This window comes from Ornithorhynchus anatinus, chromosome 10 (assembly GCF_004115215.2).
Source record: "Ornithorhynchus anatinus isolate Pmale09 chromosome 10, mOrnAna1.pri.v4, whole genome shotgun sequence".
Classification (NCBI taxonomy): domain Eukaryota; kingdom Metazoa; phylum Chordata; class Mammalia; order Monotremata; family Ornithorhynchidae; genus Ornithorhynchus; species Ornithorhynchus anatinus.
In genome coordinates this window covers 13,721,967-13,734,137 of record NC_041737.1, presented here as the reverse complement: position 1 = coordinate 13,734,137, position 12,171 = coordinate 13,721,967, and the positions used below count along the sequence as shown (strand labels likewise).

At 41.6% G+C, this 12,171-nt stretch overlaps 1 protein-coding gene across 3 annotated transcripts in view; it reads right to left on the bottom strand.

Annotated features, from left to right (window-relative positions):
* CLYBL (citramalyl-CoA lyase) overlaps positions 1-12,171 on the bottom strand; it is a 95,702-nt gene that overhangs the window by 57,112 nt on the left and 26,419 nt on the right. The window lies entirely within an intron of this gene.

Below are 12,171 nucleotides of genomic sequence, written 5' to 3'. Positions count from 1 at the left end.
GGATTAGAAGGCATGACCTTCTGATTCCCGGGCTCGTGCTCTACCCGCTATGCCATGCTGCTTCTCAGTTTTTGATTAGAATTAGTTATTGTATTTTGGACAATCAACCAATCAATGGAATTTGCTGAGTACTTACCATCTGCAAGCACTGTATTAAGCACTTGGGAGAGTACAATACAATAGAGCTGCTAGGCGCATTCCCTGCCCACAGCAAGCTAGATGCTCCATATATGTTAAAAAAAAGCGGTCAAGAAATGATACAGAGCTTCTCTCTAGACTATAAACTCACTGAGGGCAGGGAACATGTCTACCAACTCTGTTGTAGTGTACCATTCCAAGCGCTTAGTACAGTGCTTGGCACATAGTAAGTCCTCAACAAAGACCACTGATGGATTGATTGATTGATGGATTTGGCTTAAATTTAGAGCCTACTATTATGATTTTTATAGTAACCAACATGCATGTAAATGACATGTAGATGTGCATAAAACCAGGTGCAAGGGCTTCTCAAACACGGAGAAACATATGTAACTGCTTCCCCTGTAAACTGTCACCCAAATACTCATGTATTGATGGGCTTGATAGCATTGTAATTTATAGCTAAGTAATCACCCATATCACTACCTGCGATGAATATGCACCTGATTTATCTACTTCAATACCTATATGACTGCTATCATGGGATTATCTTCCACAGTGATACATCCATGATTGCTATCAATGCAATGATCTACCACGTAACGTATGGAATTGATGACCATGTGATTATTTACCCGAATGATACATCTTTGATTGATGCCCATACAATTATCTAACACAGTGATTCACAAAGTGATTGACTGCCATACAATTATTTGCTACCGTGATACCACAATAAATGAACACTAGCAAATTTGACCCAGCTTTAACAATAATCCTCATCAGCTAACTAATTTTTGGATTTAATTAGAAATAAAAGACTAGCCATATTTTGGTGTTGGGGTATGCATGTGCATGTGGGTGGGAGGGGTGGTTTGTTTGTGTGGTTCCTACAGAACTCCGATTCTTCACTTATTTCTCTATAAAAAAATTAGGCCAAGGCCTGCATACAATCAAAGCAAAATATCTTTATTAATACCAACGCTTCCTACTATATTCTAATTCTGATATGCTGGAGTAACCTATTTCAAGAAATAGCATAACTTTTTCCCTATCATTACATTCCTCATTAGCATGCAAAATTTCTGCCCCACTGTTCATTCTGCTCGCTGATAATACTATTAGGAACTAGGAAAATGAAATGATCAATGACCAAAGGAGTTCATGAGGCTTCCATTTACATTAAAAATCACCCCAAACTGTCAAAATCAATGCATATGACTTGTATTGCAGATGGATGATTAATCTCCATATGCTTTCCCGCCTTTTTTCTTAGGTGCTTCTATGCTCCACTATTTTCTGCCACCGATTTGGTCCTATCTCAAAATCCCCTTTTCCTAGTTCTGGAAATTAGTCTAATATCCCTGTAGCATTTGATTTTCTTTGTTAATGGCAAAAATGCTAATCCATGAAGACTCACTTCCTAGATAATGTTAATTCGGCTGCCAGTTTTATAATAGGATTACGCTTTCCAGGATTTTAAAATCCCACTTGTTAGCTCCAAACAGACTTCTACTAGCAGCTATAAAACCTAATTTAATCCCTATTGGCACTAACTAAATAGCTGAGGTACAATTTCTGTCTAGCTACACTTAACACCCGGCTACTTCTATAAATATATAAAATTCCCTTTGAAGTTATAAAAAGAAAATGTTCATTGGATAAATGGGCTCTCAGGAGTCCAATCAGACCATATCTCTAAAGCAGAACAAATGTTGTTTACATACTGTAAGGATTATGTGGAAAGTTTATTTAAGCAGGTTAATCCGTGTTTACATGTATTAATTCTTCCTTTTACATCATGCAAATTTAAGTTAAAATAATTACAGCAGGGACCTTCCATGCAAATTGGTTTATTACCGATCCAGTTTATTAAAGTAGTTTATTTTCTACCATCTAGTCTGATACAATTAGGTAGAGCCAGCATTAGGTAGAAGCAGCATGGCCTAGTGGAAATAGCATGGGCCTGGGAATCAGAGGAGCTGGGTTCTAATCCCGCCTCTGCCACTTATCTGCTGTTTGACTTCGGTGAAGTCACTTCACTTCCCTGTACTTCAGTTTCCTCAACTATAAAATGGGGATTAAATCCTACTCCCTCTTACTTAGACTGTGAGCCCCTGGTGGGACAGGGACCTGATTCTACCCCATGCTTAGAACAGTGTTTGACACAAAGTAAGCATTTAACAAATACAATAATAATAATAATTACTACTACTATTACTACTAACAGCCACCACAGAATCTGAGCCCTTGAAACATATGTGATTTTAATACTCCGTTGTGCTATATGTGAAACTATTTGTGATATACTAAGTCCAAAAACCTTTTAGAATTTACCTATTCTATTTGCCCAAGGGATGAATGGGCATTTTTATGGGTACAGGAGTGTAGGGAGGGAACAAGAGTGACGAGGAGAGAGGGAATTAATATATGGAAGATTAGGAAAAGGTAGAAAAATGAGAGCAAACTCAATTTTTTTCATTCTCCCTGATACTCTCCAAAAATCCATTCCTGCCCTGCTCCCCTCGGAATAATGGATAAAGAACATTACCAAAGGACCTTCTGAAAATGAGGTGATGGAGTGTGAAATAAAACACGGGTGTATTTCTTTTCCTCACAACTCCTCCAAGAGGCCTGCCCTGACTAAGCTCTCATTTCCTCTTTTCCCACTCTCTCTGCGTCACCCTGATTTGCTTACTTTATTCGCCCTTTCCTCAGCCCATTTCCTCAGAACTTTCCTCAGAACTTACGTATCTGTAATTTATTTATTCATATTAATGACTGTCTCCCCCTCAGACTGTAAGCTCGTTGTGGGCAGGGAATGTGTCTATCAACTCCATTGTATTGTACTCTCCCAAGTGTTTAGTACAATTCTCTGCAATGAGGAAGCGCTCAACAAATATGATTGATTGATTTTATTCAGGGGACCACCAGTGAGAGCGATGTATAGCTGAATTTGGTGGCATATATTTTTAGAACTATCTGGGCATTTGGAAGGTGAAACATGAAATTTGGGGTAGTCAGCCTCTTTCAAGATGCCAAATGCAATCAAACAAAGAAAGCAGCGGGGTTCTGTTTACCCTTTCACCGAGGGGGCACACTGTAAATAGGGCTCCATCACTTGGCTGGCCACTTTGGTTATCAATCAATGGCACGACAGTCAGACTATGATTTCCCTGTATAGTAATAATAGACAAATGAACCACTGGCAGTATTAGGGTACTGGATTCCAGGAGGATAAAAACTCACTTATTATTGTAGTGATGTATAGATGTTTGGAAGTGCACAGGCACATTCCAGGGTTCCACAACTCACTCTAGGATTTGTTAAATGCTTGCTATGTGCCAGGCACTGTACTAAGCACTGGGGAAGATACAACCTAATCTGGCTGGACCCTGTCCATGTCCCATGTGGGACTCATAGTCTTAATCTCCATTTCACAGATGAGAGAACTGAGGTACAGAGAAGTGAAGTGACTTGTCCAAGGTCACAGAGCAGACAAGTAGTGGAGCAGGGATTAGAAACCAGATCCTACTGATTACCAGGCCTGTTCATATCCACTAGGACAACCATACTGTTTCAATTCCACAATGAAGGTCCACCAGTTATGTGGCCAGTGCCAAAGCAAGACCCTGGCAGAGTAAACATCTCACCTATATCCATCTACTCCAGTTGGTCTTTGCTTGATAGCCTCTCGAGAGGCTTAATGTAAATTACTGCCGTTCTAATTACAGGGGACAGAGTTGGGTTTGTGTGAAGGTGAAAGAATATCCCAGTAGTGATGTATGGCAGACAGCAGAGAGAGCAAGGGGGCTCTGAACGCTGACAGACTGTTCATTCAACTTTGATACAGAAATGGATCACCTCAACGGGGACCCCAAATGTAGAGCTATATTCCAACTAAATCTTTAGCCTGTGAAATTATCGATTGGGATTCTTCCTCTCATACACAAGCCAGGGAACCCCATCTTGCAAGCAGGCGGGGACCGTCACTGAAACTAGAGAACTAAAATGGTGGACAGAGACCTAGGAAAATTCATTTTCAAAGGGAGAAAATTATATGAGGAGTGTGGAGAGAAAGTGAAGGGTGAGTCTTCACAGACTGGGTTAAAAGCTACCTAAGGGTCTATTTCCCCGCCTGGGGCCGTAGGGGAGAATTCTCACATTGCACGCTGCTTAGTTGGTTAGCCAGATGCAGGTTCACAAAGGGTCGTAGTGCCTTTGAGATGTGAAAGGGATTCTGGCAACTAGTCTTCACGATTGGAATCAGACCTGGTTGGATGTCTCCCCGGATCTGGGTTCCGATTGGTTTATGATTCCACACAATTGACAGCTGCAGCCAAGAGAAGATGCTTCACGGCTGATATGGAAATGTCAGGGTACCTAAGATGACATAGGTTTGCACATTTCTATCGCTGCTTGCATCCCTTGGAATTGACAGCTTGGGCCTTCGCTCTTTCATAGCGTGGCAGTGGGTATTGTGGGCCGGGTAGCTGAGGTGGAGAAAGGGTAGCACACAGTACACTCTGCACACAGTAAGCGCTCAATAAATATGATTGAATTGAATGAAAAAGGCCCCTGGTCAAAACTGAAGTTAAAATTAAAGAGCACAGTTCAACTACAGGCAATTGAAGTCCTCTAACTCTTTTGCTCAGTCTTCTGAGGAGTCTCTGATGACAGCTGAAGCAGCATGGCCTAGTGGAAAGAGCCCAGGCCTGGGAGTCAGAGGACTTGAGTTCTAATGCTGGCTCCACATTTATCTGCTGTATGACCCAGACAAGTCACTTAACCTCTCCCTGCCTCAGTTCTTTCATCTGCAAAATGGGGGTTAAAATCTGTTCTCCCTCCTACTTAGACCATGAGCCCCATGTGTGACCTGATTATGTTGTATCTCCTCCAGTGCTTAGTACAGGGCTTGACACATAATAAGCACTTACAAATACCAGGTTTTATCGTTATTATTATTATTACACCCCAGACTAACCTTACTATTATTAGTAGTATTGGATTTTCAAAGGTATTTGCTTAGAGAAGCAGTGTGGCTCAGTGGAAAGAGCCCAGGCTTGGGAGTCAGAGGTCATGGGTTCGACTACCGGCTCTGCCACTTGTCAGCTGTGTGACTGTGGGCAAGTCACTTCACTTCTCTCTGCCTCAGTTACCTCATCTGTAAAATGGGGATTAACTGTGAGCCTCACGTGGGACAACCTGATAACTCTGTATCTTCCCCAGTGCTTAGAACAGTGCTCTGCACATAGTAAGTGCTTAACAAATACCAACATTATTATTATTATTAAGTGCTTACTTTGTGCCAGGCACTGTACTAAGCACTGGGGTAGGTTTAAGCTAATCAGGTTGGACATGGTCCATGTCCCACATGGGGTTCACAGTTTTAATCCCCATTTTACAGATGAGGTAACTGAGGCAGAGAGAAGTTAAGCGACTTGCCCATGGTCACATAGCAGACAAGGGGCAGATTTGGGATTAGAACCCAGGTCCTTCTGATGCCCAAGCCTGTGCTCTGGAATAAGAATTTATTATTATTACTGAGTACTTGGAACCTCATATAGACTGCATGCACTTAGAACAACTGCATAAAATCATATGTATTGATTGCTTACTGCATGCAAAGCACTGAACTAAACGCCTGGGAGAGTACAATACAACAAACATGCACGTTACCTGCCCATAACAAGCTCACAGTCTAGAGGATTATTGGTAAAAGAATGAGAGCAAAAGTTAAAATGATAAAACTAAAATTAGAAAATTAAGCCAACTGGAATAATAAACATGAGTTCTTCATGAATTCATCCAAATCCTTTTTTTAGATTACTAATGTCTCCAGCCTGCACAACTTCCTGGTGTTCACCTTTCATTGTGTGAGGAAGTATTTCCTTATGCATGTCTTCAACCTACCAACTTCAGACTTCAAAGTGTGGCCTCTCATCCTGATGTTGTGGGAATTGGTGAACAACAGTTTGTCTTGTCCACTTCCTCCATGATACCATAGAAAATAGAACATGGGAGAGCTTTGCGATCACATGCTCTCTCAGTCTCCATCTTTCCAGACTGAAAAATACTAATCTTGTTCAGAAACTGTTCCAGCCCTCTGATCATTTCAATTGTCCTTTTCTGCACTGCCTGGCGATGCCCAGAATTTTACTGGCTCTTTTGGCTGCTGTTACACACCGAAATAACAATTTTAAAAAGTAGTCAACAGTAATTCCAAGATCTCTTTCTTAAGTCATAGCTGATAGCTCAGAGTCTATCATCATGTGGTTGGCATTTGGATTATTTTTCCTTTCATTACTTTACATTGGCTCCCACTGAAGCTCATCTGCCAATGTTCTATTCTCTTTCTCAGCTTCCTGATATCTTCCGGCAGTTTATCTCCATCAACACAGCATTTAACCGCCTGGAAGAACTTGAATCATCTGCAAAATTGGAGCTTTCACTGTTCACTCCTTGTTTCAGATGATTTAAGAAAATGATAAATAAAACATGACCTAGTTTCTATCACTAGGAGGCCCTGTTTGTTTATACCTGTTACACCTGTTTCCTGCCATTAAATAAATCAGTCAATCAGTTGATCAATCATTGGTATTATTAAGTATCTACTGAGTGCAAAACATGGTACTACGCTGCCAACCTATCGGGACTGCCGATCAGTTGCAGCTCCAGCCTGAGAAGGTGAGGAAACTGCAGCAGCCCGAGGCCTTCTCAACTTTTATGATTTTCAATCAATCGATCGTATTTACTGAGCACTTACAGTATTCAGAGCACTGTATTAAGCACTTGGGAGAGTACAATATAACAATATAATAGACACAGTCCCCGATTTTGAGAAGGCTGTAGTTGGGCCTGTAACTGCTGGACTCTGAACCATGAGGAGCCTGAAAATCTGCTTGCTTAGTCACAGTGTCCTACTGTTTTTATTGTACTATTGCTTTGACAAAGGAAGAATGATCCATTTATCGGTCCACGATAGGACATTCCCTCCAATCCCTTGAGAATGCCATATTCTAAAAACTTTTAAGGGGAAGTCCGTCAAACCTGTCTATCCATCGCACAGTGGATAAAGTACAGGCCTGGGAATAAGAAGGTAATGGGCTCTAATCCCACCTCCACCACTTGTCTGCTGTGTGGCCTTGGACAAGTCTTGCCTCAGTTACCTCTTTTGTAAAATGGGGATTAAGACTGTGAGCCCCATGCTGGACAGGGACTGTGTCCAACTGATTTTCTTGTATCCACCCTAGCGCTTAGTACACTGCCTGGCATATAATAAGTGCTTAACAAATACCATAATAATTATTATTATTATCCATTCAAAGAACTCCAGCATATCAGTGAGGCAGACTTCTCTTTACAGAAAACATATTGACTCCCCCCCAAGTATTATCTGTATAAGTCAGAGCTTCCAAAAGTGACAGTCCAGGGAGATACTTAATAGGTAGGACTCCCTCGCTGACAGATGCATAATAAAATGTAATAAAGTAATGAACAAATATCTTTAACACCTGAAAGTATTTTATTCCTTTTAAGCACAATAAGTCTTCTTCTTCTTCTTTTTCTTCTTCTTATTTTCATAAATGTTTTTCAGGCTGTATAAAATCTCATCAGAGGATGCATGTAAATCACTCTTGGGGACATTTTAACCCAATCACTAATCTTCAGCTTTATTATAGATTGTAGGGGTTTGGAAAGGAGACCGACCAGTTACCTTTCATTCAGTGTGAAACTTTTATTCTCAATCTGTTAGCTCTCTGGCGCAGTAGTTAAGTGCAGTGATAATATAACAGGGCTTTCCTAGCCCAGGAGTTTTTGCTACCATCTAGGGGCTAGGCTGAACACCATCCACTCACTATATGCCACTATCTGCCTTACTGTCCATTTAATAGGGCCACCTGGGGATGTGAGGTCAGAGTACTTACTCTGTGCAGAGCACTGTACTAAGCATATGGGGGAGTACAAGAGTACCAGTAGGCATGTGCTCCAATAAATTCTAGCAGGGGAGGGAAACACTACAATAAATTCCAGGAAGGGAAATGAACCGAGTATAAAAATATGTAGCGTTAAGTGCTATGGGGAGAGGAGACTCATTCATTCAGTTGTATTTATTGAGCTCTTATTATATGCAGAGCACTGTGCTCCTTTAGTATGGTCAGATGAGACCAATGTAGTACTAATAATGATAACTACTGTGGTAGTCGTTAAGCAGTTACTCTGTACCAATCACTGCAGACCACCTGCCCCAAAAGATTACTTCAGAAAAAGAGGAGAAAAAAAATTGGAAAAAAAAAAAAAGAAAGTTAACTCAAGGAAACTAGGTTTGGTTACAAGTCCCCACTCTCCACCCCTGGAAAAACAGATATGGCAAAATGGAGCAGATGGGCTATGTTCAGTTCAGGTGATCAGTCACAGCCCCAGAACTAAGCGAGATGACCTCTTGCCGCCTGTTGGGGGGAAATTATAGGGACTAAAACACTCTTCAACTTTATTTTCTTTTTGTAGTATTTATTAAGCGCTGACTTTGTGCCAGACACTGTACCAAACGCTGGTGTATATAAAAGCGAATCGGGTTGGATACAGTACATGTATCACATAGGGCTCACAAGCCTGGTCTGGGCCGGCTATGCCTGGGCCAGAGATATGGCAGCCCTGAGGGATGCTAACTACCATTATCCACCTCATCTGAGGCTCTGGAGGGGAAGCCAGGGCTGAGACCCTGTAGTTCCAATTTTTTCGGGGCGATAGCTCACCTCAGCCAATGTGGAGGCTCTTGGTTCTAATGATTAATCAGCATTTATGCGTGTGCAATTACTTCTAAATTATTTTTGACAAGCTAAAAGATGACTTACAAGAAGCTATTACTCATTTTATTACTGCCACCTGATAAAAAGAAAATGAGGTTTGTTTTAAGGAAATGTAATCCTGAGAGATTCCGTTACTTTGTTCTTCACTTACGTTGCTTATGTTTTCTCTGTATTTTGTTTTAGAATTATAGGGCTAAGCCAAAGCATGCGGAAAGCTATTTATGTCACTTGGAGGTGATCTGTAATACTGAGGAAACACTTTTATTAGCATTTATATTTGGAGGAGGTAAGTAAAATAAGGCTATCTCCCCAAGCTAAATCTTCAAGGACTTGAATGGAAAGTGCTACAGTTTGCATGGCTGTGTTCATTTTTAACTAGGTCTTTTTCCTGTAAATCTGCTTTCTTGTTTTATTTTACTTTGAGCAGAGGCTTAATGATCTATTTTAGTTTTTAGGCTCAGTTCTGACAGTAGTGGTTTATACTGTATCATATCACACTTAAGACACACTTAATTGGATACTTAGGCAGGGCCAGAAAAGAAAATGGCAATTTAAAGCCTGTGTCTTTTAGTAAAGAGACTTTGTTGAGCTCATTAAATGGAAAATTGCTGACTATTATGACCTTAATAGAAATATTTGAATCCTTGCATGTAGAAGTCGGCTGGTTTGAAGAATAAAACAATGTGAACAAAAAAAAACTTCTATTTTTCACCATTACCTTTCTGAAGGGAAAGGTTGTATGAGGCCACGGAGGATTAATAAAGGAGTGAAAACACTTTGCTACTTTTAAAAAAAGATATGTATCAGAACCTTTCAGGATCAAAAAGACCTTGCAGAGAACCCAATGACAGTTCAGCTTCCCACACTGCACCAAAAAGACTCAGAGACACCCTAATTCCTATTGAAGAAATCTCCCAAGCGACTAAGTCTTTTAATAAAGGCAAGACACTGGGGAGAGGAGCCTTCCCATCCCAATTTCACACACCTATTGAAGAGGAGTCAGCTCCCCAGGCTCCTGTATATACATTTAATCATTCTTTGAGCATTGGTTAACTTCCTCCCTAGGGGCGGAACACACCTCGCTAGTCCACTAATTTGTTTCAACAAAAGTGACAGCACCACAGAATGTTAAATTTAGCCAAATGTGTGTGTTTGCGAGAGAGACAGAGAGCATGTGTGTACCTATCTATTAGAAAGCATCCTCCATTTTCTGAGGCATTTCAGACTAACTCTACAGTTAAGTAGGTTAATTAGGCAGGATCCTGGGCTGCCTTGGACTCACTAGCTCCAGCTTGGGCTGTCCAGTTTGGGTTAGAAACTGAGAATTGGGTACATCATCAGTGGCTCCATCTGGATGATCCCTTATCTCTAGGACTTAGTCTGTAACCCTTTTAGACTGTGAGCCCATTGTTGGGCAGGGAGTGTCTCTATCTGTTGCTGAATTGTACATTCCAAGCGCTTAGTACAGTGCTCTGCACACATAAGTGCTCAATAAATACCACTGAATGAATGAATGAATGTAAGCTCCATGTAGGTAGGGAGTGCCTCCCCAATTCTGTTGATTTGCATTCGCCCAAACACTTAGTACGCTGCTTTGGACACAGCAAAGCACCCCTGGCTGACTAGATGTGCTAATCTTTGACTTTCTCCCTCTCTTTGAAACACCACAGTCAGACTGTTGCCAAATCGCTTCGGTTCCCAAATCTGTCCTTTGCTGTCCATCCAAATGGACACCACAGTAGTCCAAGTGTGTGACATGTACTGGCCTTGACTACTGCATCAGGCCCCTGAGATTGCTCTCTCCCAAGGTCATCAGTGACCTTGCCCAGCCCAAGGGGCTGTCCCACGTCCTGAGCCTCCTCCATCTCTACGCCGGACTGGACACCGTGGGTCACTCCCTCCCTCCTTCTTGAAATGCTCACAGGACTCCATTTTGTTGACACAGTTCTATTCTGATTCTCCTCATACATCTCTGACCACTCCTTCTTAGTTTTGTTTGGTGGCTTCTCCTACGTGTCACAACCTCAATCAATCGATCGATGGTATTATTGTGCATTTACTGTGTGTAGAGCACTGTACTAAGCATTTGGGAGAGTGTGAAATAACAGAGTTGGCAGACATGATTCCTGCCCACAACAAAGTTAAAGTCCAGAAAGGGAGACAGACATTATTAAAAATGAATTACAGATATGTGTACATATATATACACATTATTATATATATATATATCTTAACAAGGGTGTCTCCCAAGGCTCTGTACTGGGTCCTCTTCTCTTCACAAGCACTCAGTACAGTGCTCTGCACACAGTAAGTGCTTAATAAATACAACTGATAGGTGGATTCTCGCTTTATACTCCCTGTCTCGGAGAACTCATCTGCTCACATAGCTTCTGCTACCTTTCTGCGGGTGATGACTAAATCTCTCTCTCTAGCCCCGACCTCTTACCTGATCCGAAATCCTACATCTCCTCTTGCTTCGGCTACATCTCCACTTGGATGTCCTGCCAGCACCTCGAACTCAACATATGATGATGGTTATGGTACTTGTTCGGCACTTTTTTTAAATTGTACTTGTTAAGCGCTTACTGTGCCAAGCACTGTTTTAAGTGTTGGGGTAGATACAAGTTAATCAGGTTGGACATAGTCCCTGTCCCACATGGTCTTAAAGTCTTAACCCCCATTTTACAGATGAGGTAACTTGAGGCTCAGAGAAGTAAAGTAACTTGCCCAAGGTCACACAAAAGATATGTGGCAGAGTCGGGATTAGAGCCCAGGTCCTCTGACTCCCAGCCCCGTGGTCTATCCACTAAGCCACTCATAGCTTCTCTATGATACTACATGCCAGCCACTGTAATATCTAAAACATAATTCGCATAACTCTTCATCTTTCCACCTAAACCGACTCCTCCCATAACTCTTCCACTTCAGTCATCAATGCTGCCTTCCTCTCCATCATGGAAGCCGAAACCTCAGTGTCATTCTTGACTCTCCATTCAACTCTCACATTCGATCTACTGCCAAATCCCGTCGGGTTTTCCAGCCCAACATATCCCAGATTCACCCTTTCCTCTCCACTCAAGCAGCTACCACTCTGGTACAAGCTCTGGTCTTGCCCACCTTGCTTTGTTAAGCTCTTAATATTTGCCAAGCCCTGTAATTAGCGCTGGGATAGATATAAAGATAATCAGATAGATTGGACACTGTCCCTGTCCCACATGGGGCT